The sequence below is a fragment of the Helianthus annuus genome, chromosome 5 (assembly GCF_002127325.2).
Source record: "Helianthus annuus cultivar XRQ/B chromosome 5, HanXRQr2.0-SUNRISE, whole genome shotgun sequence".
Taxonomy (NCBI): domain Eukaryota; kingdom Viridiplantae; phylum Streptophyta; class Magnoliopsida; order Asterales; family Asteraceae; genus Helianthus; species Helianthus annuus.
This window is the reverse complement of record NC_035437.2, coordinates 64,537,767-64,550,377: the sequence shown is the minus strand read 5'-3', so window position 1 is coordinate 64,550,377 and position 12,611 is coordinate 64,537,767.

The window sequence follows — 12,611 nt, the reverse complement described above, 5'->3', positions numbered from 1 at the left end:
TCCGCTTGAACGTACATGTCCGTTCAAGTGAAACCTTATGAGAGGTTCCGCTTGAACGTACATGTCCGTTCAAGTGAAACCTCCAACACTATATATACCTCTTAAGCGAAATCATTTGTAACGTTCTGATTTTCCATACCGAGGTGTTGCCGGTGTGAGAATTGATTGTAAACGCTGTTATATCAATTAACAAAGTGATTTAAGTGAAGATCTAGCTGTTTCTACGTCATGTACTTGTTTTCCGCACCTGTATCTGATCAAAACTCCTCTGATAGACTCGTTCGGGTCAGAATTCGATCCTACAAGTGGTATCAGAGCTTCAGGAGGAGGAGTTCTACAAAGATTTGCTGGATTTCATCATAAATTCTTACTTCTTCACCTTCTTTCTTCATCAGATCGAGATTTTACGGTCGAAATTCGCTCAAAATTTCACAGATTGTAGATAATTGATCATTGTCAAACCCTTGAAAGTTTCATATCAAAATTCGACCTAAAAATGGACCAAATTACCTTCGGATGTGGTTCCGCTTATACGGACAGTGTGTAGTTTCGCTTCAAATTAACTAGGTTTCGCTTCAAAAACCCATAGTTTCGCTTCAATGGATATTCAACAGATAGAGTTTCGCTTATTTGGACACCTTTCGCTTATTCGGTCCAATAGGTTCCGCTTGAAAACGACCTTTCGCTTGAATTTACATGGTGTTCCGCTTGAAAAAGACCTTTCGCTTATATGACACACTTGGTTCCGCTTCTGTGACCACTCATAAGATCATGTTCCGCTTTTATGTCACTGATTGATAGGTTTCGCTTGAAGTTTATTAAAGTTCCGCTTATAAGTCAAACGGGTTCGCTTATTTGTCATCAATTAAGTTTTGCTTATCTGACATCAACATTAAATTCAAATCAAAGGTCCAATAGAAATACATTAAGTTTCGCTCATTGTCGGCCCAATCCCAGGTCAAGTCAGTTAGTGGAATTAGTGGTCAAATGGGATTTGTTTAAAAAATCAAAGGGTATTAGTTTGATAAACATTGTCGGTCCAATCCCAGGTCAAACTTTTGCGGCTTAATCATCATTAAAGTTGTTGGCTAGAGTTGATCCCACCCATGTGTCTATATATGTGGTCGGCCCAATCATATATGTTGGTTACTAATAGTTGCCAGTCACTTTATAAATGATTCTAAAGCTTTCAACTTGATATAACAAGTCATATAAAGGTCCAATGCACGTGTAAATGTTTGAAAATTATCGGCTCAATCATAACATATCAATACTAATCATTGTTGTCAGACATCAAAGGTGTGGCCCAATCAAGCATATTCAAACATATTGTGGGTGTTGCATGTGAAATGTGTTAACTGAATATGTCAGCTTAGTGAGGAATTGTGAAAGTTGTCATTTGATAGTTTGTGCGGCCCAATAATTGTAATTGGTTCTCATTTTGGAAATTAATTAGTCGGCTATTCATCAAACAAGTTTGTCCGATACAACAGATTATTATATTGATTCGGCCCAATCATATGTGTTGTTAATCAGCCCAATTATAATTGTCATGTTTTAAAAGTGTTGATCTAATGGGTTTAACGATGAAATAATTCTATGAGATTTTGTTTCACTTACATGTGATCGAGCCCAAGATTTGAAGGCCCAAACAGGTTATTCACTTCACGCGTATTATTCACGAGGTCGTTTAGTGTGGTAAAGTCGTGTGAGAAAGTCCAGTTCGTTTGAACCTTGTCAAATCGTTTTGGAGTAAGGTCAGGTCGTCTGAAATTGATCCGAGTCATAGCAGTTCTCACAGTCTATCAACATTCAGTCCGCACAGAATATTCACCAGTTCGAGTACAAGCCTTATTTTGCTTTGATAAGAGTTTTAAACTGATTGTGTTTTGTTTGTTTGTCTACATCAAGTAATACAGGTGTGAAACATGGATACTGAGTTTTACAACGCGTTTGCTACAACCCCTGCTAGTCCATCCGACATTGCTAAGAACATGACAATGGAGAATGAAACCGGAACAATGCAAAAACCCCCCAAAACTTATGGGAATTGAAGATTATCACGGACGGAAGAAACGGTTCGAGAATTGGGTGCAGGCGAATCATTTAAAAGCTTGGGAGAGCATCGAAACTGAATATGAGAGGCCAAAGAATTCAGTGGGTGTTGATAAAATCATTTCAGAATTCACGGAGCAAGAAAGAGATAGTTATAAAGGCGAGAAAATGATGATCAATCTGTTACAACAAGCTGTTAAAGAGGATATATTTGTGTTACTTCAACATGATGATAATGCTCATTCTATCTGGGAAGCTCTTAAAAAGAAGTTTGAGGGAAGTACTGAGATACTACAGAGTAAAGCAGCTTTACTAAAGAAAGAGTCTGAATTGTTTACTTGCATGCCTGGTGAAACGACAAAGACTCTCATTGAGAGATACTGTCATCTTGTACGCACTATGTCACAGTTAAAGATTACAAAAACTCCAGCTGAATGGGTTGAAAAGCTTGCCGATGCATTACCGCAAAAGGAATGGGGTACATATCTGATGATATTGAAGAATTCTGGATAGTTTAGCAGGTTATCGATTGCACAGTTTATAGAGAAGTTGGAGGCACAGGATTTGGAGCAGCAGAAAATTGCTAGAATGAACAGTTCTATTCATTAGCATGATATCAAATTGTACTATAAAGGAAATGTTCAAACTGCTGAAGCCAGTCCAAAGATACAAACTGCATTTAGTGCTGGAAATCAATCTGAACCAAGCAGTCAAGGATCTGTCAATACTAGTGGTTTTTCAACGGTGAATCCTCCAAGTGTTCAAAGTGCATCTGCTGGAAATGGACATTCGATTCAGTGCAATGTAGCTCTATATCTTCAAATGGTCAAAATTATTCTGAAGAAGTTGTAAAGCATCATATAGGTTTATTGGTCACTGCATTAGAGTCTTATGAAGGATTGATTGCCGGAAGAATTGGTAATCCGATGCTCACAAAGGAAGATTATGACCAAATTGATGCAGAGGAGCTAGAACTAATGGATATTAAATGGGCCTTAGCGAGCGTTTTGAGGAGAGCAGAAAAGTTTAGATTGGTTATAGGGAGAACTGATTTCTTGGATGCAAATCTTTCTAATCTTGGATTTGATAAATCTAAAGTTGTATGTTTTCGTTTCAGGGAGAAAGGTCACATTAAAAGAGAGTGCAAGAATCAACAGCCGAGAGGAGAAAAGGAGTCGTCTGGGAAAGATGATTACTATAGGAAAACCATTTATCAGCAAATCACTCATCAACCGCATCAACAGAAAGAACCTCAAACGGCACATGGAAGAATGATCGAGGATACAAACAGGAAAGCTTATTATGGCATCGTTGATCAAGATGATGAGAAAATGGCTGAAGGTTTTAGCTGGGACAAATACATTCCAGCTGATTCAAATGTTCATGCTTTCATTGCACATATTGTTCGAAAGCCAGAAATGCTAAAGGAATGGATGGAAGTGTTATCTGATGAAGAGAAGAGTGAAGATGAAGGATCTGTTTCTTCTGAAAACAGTTCATCAGAAACAAGTGATGATGAAGAAATGGAACAAATAAATTTGGGAAAAACTCATTTATCTTCTGACACTTTTGAATTTTATTTTGCAGAAAAATTGAAGAAATTGAAAGAGAGGAAAACTGCAAAGGAAATGAAAGAAGTCAAAGTGATTGAGAAGATTGTGGAAGTTGAAAAGATAGTTGAAGTCGAGAAGATCGTTGAAATCACAAAACCCTGTCTTACATGTTTAGAGTCTTGTAAACAATGTATAGAAAAAGATGAGAGGTTTAGTGAGTTAGAAAAGTGAAAAGAACAATTGTTGTTTGATGTAAAGAATTTGAAAAAGTTGTATGATGTATTGAACAGGCATGTGAATAGTCTGGAGAAGACTAACTCTGAAAGAGAGAAAGCTTTGAAAATGATGAATGCTACCATGATGACGAAGCAGAAAGAGATCAACATGTATATAGAAGAATGTGCAAAGTGGAAGAAAGAGTTGGATAATGAAGCAGCTGAGAATGAAAGAATCAGAAGACTGCTGCAAAGTTACAAAGGCTGTGACTACATAATTGATAGAATTTATCCGACAGTTGAAGGATTTGAAGCGTTTAAATATGAAGAAACAAAGCCAAAGAAGAAGAAGGATACTGGTAAGAAACAGGGTGCCTGTTATAATAAGTGTCCGCCTCCGATTTGGGAAGGGTACTCGCCTAGAAAACCTAACGAGGAAGAACTAAAACATGTGGTCAATATTAAGTTAGAATCCGAGATAACCGATGATTTACCGGACAATATTGACGTCACGTTCACAGCGTCTGACACAGATCATGAGTCCGAACTGATAAAACGAGTGGTCGATCAGGTGTTGGATAAGGATGAGGAGTCAGAGTCAAAGTCCGAGTCCGAAAGTTCGTGTCAGTCAGTCGGGAGTTCGAGTTCGTCCGAAAAGAGTTCAAAATCATCGGGAAAACGGGTTTACAGTAAAGAGTTTTTGTTGTCAAAATCTAATTTGAATGATGAAACATTTGAAGTTGTATATACTTTGAATGGTTCTGACAAATTATATTTTGATAAAGAGTTTCCAATAAGAGGTGTTAAACCAGAAATGATCAAAAAGGTTTTCAAATTAACAGAAATTAATATTTCTGAAATAAAAGATGAAAATTTTATTATAAAACCTAAACCTTACACCTCAAGAGTACAACAACGTTTAAACAAGAAAAAGGGTTACAATTCTGGTTCTGGTTTTCAAAAGAAACCAAACCAAAATCGTAACTACAAAAAGAAAGGACTTGGTTTTACTCCATCAGAAAACTATAAAAATGAATAATTTTCTAAAACAAATACAAAATTTGTTTCAGGAACAAGCTCGGAAGAGGAAGCAAAAAGCTCATTCTGGAAACAATCTAATCAAGAATTTCTTGCCGAGAAGAAAAGAAATGGAGCTTACGTGAAGAAAGAAACCAGAATCTGTTTCCGATGCAATGAAGCTGGTCACATTGCATGGAACTGTCCGAAAGCGACAAACACAAAACAGGGAGTTTTTGGAAAACTGAAAGAAGTTGTTGTTGATAAAACCGAACCACCAACTGAAAAATTTAAAGTTTTCAAAAATTCAACATTTGAAGTTGGTGAGTGTTCGAAGAGATTTTACAGGCGTAGTATGAAACTTGACAACCAAAAATGGGTTGTTAAGAAATCTGAGGTAAAATCTGGTGATGAATCTGATTCCACAAAATCAGAGGAGCCACAGTTTGATGAGAATGATGAAAACTTAGTTCCTTCAATGGATGATGAGAACTTTCCACCATTGAGGACTGAAAATTTTAAAAGGAAAGTTGGAAAGTCTGAAATCTCAAATCAACGTTATTCTGAAAAGGATAATTTTGATGTTGAGAAAGCATTTAATGGGAAAGTTAAGAAGATTTTCGGAAAAATGGTTGATGGGAAGGTGAAAGGGGTAAAAGACTTTTACGCCAAGAAGAAAGCAACTTATACCCCAACAAAATCTGAATTGAAATCACCCAAGGCTGGTCAGGCTTGGGTGGACGTTTTCTTTGCTTGAAAAACCTGACTTGCTGGAGATCCCAAGTTTGTAATCGTGGATCAGGAATCGGCATCATTCATGTATTATGAGTTTGTATGAAAAATTCTTAAAATTGTTAAAACTTTACAGGTTAAAGGACTACGCCGGTGCTTCCAGGTTGGTAAGTGCGAAGCAGGATCCGGCATTCTGATTGGTGAAATGATTTGTGTAGAGGTGACATACCTACAAGTGGTATTGTTTGATTATTTTTACAAAGTGGTACATGTTGCTTAATTGCTTAATGGTAAATCAGGGACATTAATTTGTACTTGATTTAATAACTCATGATAAAACTGACAAGATGATGAACCATATCCCCGTACTTAAACAAGTGGTAAACTTACAAGTGGTGAAAACAAATTCATTTTCCGAAAAAATCATTTTGATTAAAACAAACTTTAGTGTTTTGAAATCTAAATGAGAAAATGGTTTGTGAAAGGGGGAGTTCAGATTGTTTATGCCTAGGGAATGGCGATTTGAGGCGATTTGATATCGGTTGTCATGTTTCTGTACAGTTTGTTTTGAATTTTCTTCAAGTAGGTCAAGAGTTTAGTTTTGTTTTTCAAATTTTTTGTTAATGTGTTTGCATTTTAGGGGGAGTAGATATTTCTGAAAATCCAAAAACATTAGAAAATTTGAAAAAGCCAAAAACATGATAAAAATTCAAAAATGAGTTTCGTTGTGAAAAGAGGAAATGATAGTACATCAGTGGACTGTCACAACATGCTAAAGAATTGGAGAGATAAAAATGTTATAAACAATCTCACTGCGGATATGCCAGTAGGTTTTTACACATTTAGTAGATTGTGACGAGATATAAACCTAAAAATTCAAACTTGCTTATTCTGTGGGAACAACATCTTGGATATATAGGTAACCCCTGAAATCTTGTTTGAAAGGTCCCTTATTCTGAGATACTAGGTCTTTATGCTTAGTGATATCTGGGGTATTATCCCGGGACTTCTGCTGTATGGAAATACTGATCTAGTCAATGCTTTCCGCGAATGCTTGAAACATAGCATCGCCCTCAGCAAGCTGATGAAACAATAAAATTGATAGTCGCTGCTGTTGAAATCAAAAGATCCTCTAAAGGGGACACGCCTAAAGTCCAAGCCGTCATCTCTCTGCGTATACGGAAGTATCGACCTGAGCTCTCACGGCCCTCGCATTTAACCCCTGAACAGATATCATCTGTGGTATACTCACTTGTAAGACTGAATATTGGGATCTGGATACGGGAGTATATTCAAGAAGTGGGACACACGGATAAGTTTAAGTCATTAAGACATTAACATCATATCTTGGAACAATTGAACTTTGTGTGAAAATTTAAGTGGACAAATATATAGACAATCTAGGTGAATTGTTTAGAACTTAAAATGAAATGAAGCTTAACGGTGTTGGTGACATGTCTCAAAAACTGATATGATCCTCTTACTCGAACTCACAAAAATATCGTTTGTAAATATTTCTTTACTGCATTACATGTTTCTTTATTTCAAAATCCAAAAAGATTTTCAGTGTGTTTTAGCATAAAGTTTCAGAAAATTCAAAAAGGTTTTTGACAACTGGTATTGAAAAGCAGATTTTCAAAATTCCGAGTTCTAAACATGATGAGCAATATTTGAGGGGGAGTGTATGTTTGGAATTAAATGTTTTCATAATCTATCCTTTCAAGTGGTTCATCAAAATCTGTGTTTGTTTTGTAAGAGAGTCTAAGTTAGTGTAAGTTTATATGTTTGAAATATGTATGTGAAAGAAATTTACTTTGAGGTAGAGCTTTTGCAGGTCAAGTTGAGCCAGGTTATTTGTTCCTGAGATCTGAGCTAAATGAGAAGCAAGGTTCCAATACTTGAGGTCTCTGATTGGAGATAGCCAGGCAAAGATTTTGGAACATGAAGAGTCAGGCTGACTGATATTGAGAAGCTGTTAGACGGAAAACCAGACAACGATCCTAAAGTTGATGATGCTGATGAACTGAAGAAATGCCAGCATATCGCAAGGGGGAGTCTGAAGACTTCGTGAATAGATAGAGAGTGTAAAGCCTCGAGACAGATCAAGACTGAAGATGCGAAGACTCGACACTTAAAGACTCGTCAACATCTGAGGGGGAGTCTGTTGGTGCACTACATCTGTCGACTTCGTCTTGTATCAAGTCTTAGTCTTAGAATGTTAGATGAGGGCGCATTGTACGAGGTTCCACTTGAACGTACATGTCCGTTCAAGTGAAACCTTATGAAAGGTTCCGCTTGAACGTACATGTCCGTTCAAGTGAAACCTTATGAGAGGTTCCGCTTGAACGTACATGTCCGTTCAAGTGAAACCTTATGAGAGGTTCCGCTTGAACGTACATGTCCGTTCAAGTGAAACCTCCAACACTATAAATACCTCTTAAACGAAATCATTTGTAACGTTCTGATTTTCCATACCGAGGTGCTGCCGGTGTGAGAATTGATTGTAAACGTTGCTATATCAATCAACAAAGTGATTTAAGTGAAGATCTAGTTGTTTCTACGTCAGGTACTTGTTTTCCGCACCTGTATCTGATCAAAACTCCTCTGATAGACTCGTTCGGGTCAGAATTCGATCCTACAAAGCGGGACCTAGCCAAGTGGCAGCACCACCAGCTAGGAAGCCGTACATAGGAACTGCCCCATGGTGCAAACGATGCAACCGTCACCATTCAAACCTCGTACCCTGCTCCAAATGTACCTACTGTGGACGGTTGGGACATTTGATTAACATATGCCGCTTTGCTATCCAAAACAAGGCTGTTGCAAACCTTGCTGCTACCCAACTCCAAGTCAACCCTACTCAAGCTCGTTTCCCGTCTGGTACTTGCTACAACTGTGGTGAGACGAGCCATTTCAGGAACAAATGCCCGAAGATTGTCAATGCAAATCCAACCCTTGGATGAGCATTTGGCCGAGCAAAAGATGTTGTTGTCTAATGCCTTTATTTCTTTTGTTTTCTTGTATTGTGAAACAATCTGTTTTGTTCATAAATAAAAGTCTTTGTTCAAATGTAGTTACATGTGTGTATGGCATTTCCCTATGATACCTACATCAAGGAACTATGTTCTTTACAAACTACTCTTGTGTTTCTCCTTTTCAAGTGATCGCTCATGATTTCCTTGAAAGTTTTAAATACTCATTTCATTCTAAGAAATGAAGTACATGAAATAAAGTGACATTATGCGTAATCGTGTTTTTGCACATCTGTGCCTTTGAATCCCTCGTTAGATAACTAAGGGTATTTTCAAATCCCATACCCATTACGTTCTGAATTTTCAACATGCAAAACATAAGTTTTCAAAACAACCTTCATGATTTCAAAAACATTTTATATATAGTTCAAAAACGTTTTTAATATAGTGTATTTACTTAACATATCATATGCATGATTTCAAAAACATTGTCTATATTTTCAAAAACAACCTCCATGATTTCAAAAACAATGTCTATGTTTTCAAAACGACCTTCATGATTTCAAAATGTTATTAATACAATATAACTACTTATATCAAGTGCATGATTTCAAAAACATCATTCATGTTTTCAAAAACCATATACATAATTTCAAAATTCATCTCGCATGATTTTAAAACATTCTTATAAATATACCTACCTAATACACCTACTTTATGTTTTCAAAAGTATTATATATAAGGTTTCCAAAAACATTTAACACATTTTAGAACCCCATGCATAGTTTTCAAAGTATTTTCCTCATACATTAACTTAACCTTCAAATTCCGCTTCATATGTCGCCTTGGCATATCCAGCATCTCAACTTCATAAGCATTTTTACTTCATGTTTTGACTTAAGCACATCCAGTGCAAGGTTTCAAAACATCTTCAACTTCTAAAATCCATATGGGATCTTTTTATCTTCACAATTAGACCCTTGTGGATGATTATCATTCAAATCGGAGTCCTTAATTGGATTCCTTGTGTACCTAAATTCGAACATTTTGATTCTTTATAATCGAAATCGAATTTCCTCTTAAAGATCTTTCTATCTTCATAATTAGATTCTTGATAATGTTTAAAGCACCAATCAAAATCCACAGAATGGATTCCTAGTGTGCTTTAAATACTTGTGCGCAATTGGCAAAATGATGACAAATTTAAAATCAAGTTAAACAATTATGTGATTATGTGTTTATGCACCTTGTGTTTTCTTTTATGCATTTTGTGTTTTTGAATACTCTGGATATTCGTTATCCAAATCCTCGTAGAACCTTTCATATCTTCATATGAGGGATTCATAGTAGGACATTCAAAAGGTACTATCTCAAATCCTTAATTGGGCTTCTACGTGATAGTTAAGACCCATGGATTTTATAGTGCCATTCCATCATTCAAAGAGACCCCGTTTAGTGGTCTAGGTCAAAAGATTGATTCAAAATCTGGTTAAGAATGACATGTGATAAGCTGAAAAGACTCCTTGGTTGTCTATTTAAATCATCTATTGATTTAATTAAAAGACCTTATGGTGGTCTAAGCACAATCATCACCGGCTCGTTAATTGTTTCCTTCCCCTACACATTATAAGATGCACTACGTGACTATGCAAGGAATTACGTAATTATGGATGCATACATAATTACGAAGTTCAGTGCACGGAAACCACAGTAAGACTTATTATGTGTAAGAACCAATAGTGGCAACCGTAACAAAATGTGAACAATGTAATGGAGGTACGGTGGACGCACCAATAACACTATATGTACTTGTATATAAGTGTCCCTGTCACATTGCAAGCATGATGTTATTCAATGCTACTAGAAGTTTAGGATTCTAACCAGTGTTGTTTGATCTTTTCAACTCCATGTTTCAAGCTCTCACAAGTTTCCTCTAAGATAAATTTCGGGACGAAATTTCCTGAAGTAGGGGAGACTGTGACATCTGTGTCACTTCAACCATCAAACAAATACCAAATCAATGAAATATTGTATTTCATAATTGGGATTTGTAAAAACATGTGTATCATTTGCACATATCAATTCTTGTTTGATTTCGGGCTCTAAATCGCTTTCTAGAAGGTTATATGCGCACTGGTGCATAAATGTAACCAGTTTAATGCAACAAACACTCCGGAATAGTGACATGGGCTTAACATACCTTAAATAACCTTTACATAACTTAGAAATAAGTTTTGGAAGGTCTGGTATGCCGAAATCAAGTCTATTCGCTTACAGGGACTAAATATGACAAACTACGAAAGTATGCCAATTTAAACTGTAACGGACATTCTGGAACTTGACCATAAGTTAAACATACCCTAAATATCCTTTACATAGCTTAGAAATAGGCTTTGAGAGGTTCGGTATGCTAAAATAAACTTTATTGATCAATAGGGACTAAAAGCGTCAAAAAATGCACAAGTTTGCATTTTCGCGCATATTTTACGTTCTGAATATATCCGGACATCCAAAAATTCATGTAATCATTAAAATATTATGTTTTAGTGTGTGGCATGATAAAATTTTATTCGTCGCTTAATTTGGATCGTTTTTGCGTTCGTTACGACTTCCGTCGTAATTAACCGAACAACGCAACCGTATGACCAAACGAACCGACATCCGAGATATTTTTGAGCATGTTTTGAGTTCCCTATACTTTAACTTCATTTTAGAGCCTTGAAATGAGGTTAACGGGGCTTAAACATGTCAAAAATGAGCCGAAATGCAAGTTTCTGATGTGCAGGGACCTGTTTTGACAATCTGCCAAAGTTGGCCAGGCGGCCCGCGTAAGCCAAGCTTAATTCTTACGCGGGGCGCGAGAGTCTGTCAGACAGAAACTTCCGATTTTGGAATCTGGGTCGAATTCAGGGGTTTTAATGCAATTTTTGCAATACCATGGGCTAAATTTGATGGTTTTCTTGTGCCCCATTGTTTAGCAATACCATGGGCCCAAGTGGAGGGTCTAGATCGAAGCTCGTTTCCCGATAAACTATCCTAACAGTTCTAGCTCTCTTATAAATACCCACCTTCATTTCATTCATTCCTCACTTGAATTCTGATATTTTCTCTAAGTTGGAGTGATTATCACTTCATACCTGAGAAATACTTGGAATTCAATCTTGCGGGGACCCTCTGTAAGTATTCTTTCGCGTTTTTCATTCGTTTTATCGTTAAAGTCAAACTGTGTTTGACTTTCTGCATTGACCAGTTTATGGTCAACGCGAAGTTCGTTTGAACTTCATAACGTGAGCGTAATCACGAGGGTTATAGTCTCTAGTAACTATACCTACTGATTACCACGTTATCTAGGCACAGTGACGAGTCGTAGTTTCGGCCAAAATGCGTTTTCTCACGTATTTTGTAACCAAACTACTCTAGGGTATTAAAACCGTTTGTTTTAATACCAAACCTATTTTCTAACTTTACTAAACATGTTCTAGCGTGTTTAGCTCGTCACTTTTAGATTTGTGCTTGTTTAGGGTCGTAAAGGTAAGTGATCTAATCAATCGCTTATACTGTCGAACCCGACCCATTTGGTCGATCATTAAGATAGGTGACCATAGTTGTCTAGGGAATAACCTTCCAAGGTTATACCTTATGGTCACGTCGTTTAAATAGTTGTATGATAGGTAGTTTATATGCCTTAGGTAAATTACCAAAATACTCTTTTTACGCATAAATTCATTTATATCATATGTAACCTAAATTTTGACATCTAAACTGATTGGGTAACTATATTAGACATGTTAAGGCATATTTTACTTGTCATAGGACTAGTTAAGCGGTCCGAACGCGTTTTACGCGAACGACGCGTTAAAGTAGCATAAGCTACCTAAACGGGTCGTAATGGGTCATAAGCACTTAGGTTAGGTTTCGTTTTAGTATGAGGGCTTGTTTAACCATATCATATGAGTTCCAATACTCATTTGGTTTACGAAACCTCATACTATCCAATCCCCCGATTTAGGTCCGGTTATTTATGTAGTTATCTATATAGGGTGCCGTTTGATTCCGTGATCCATCTA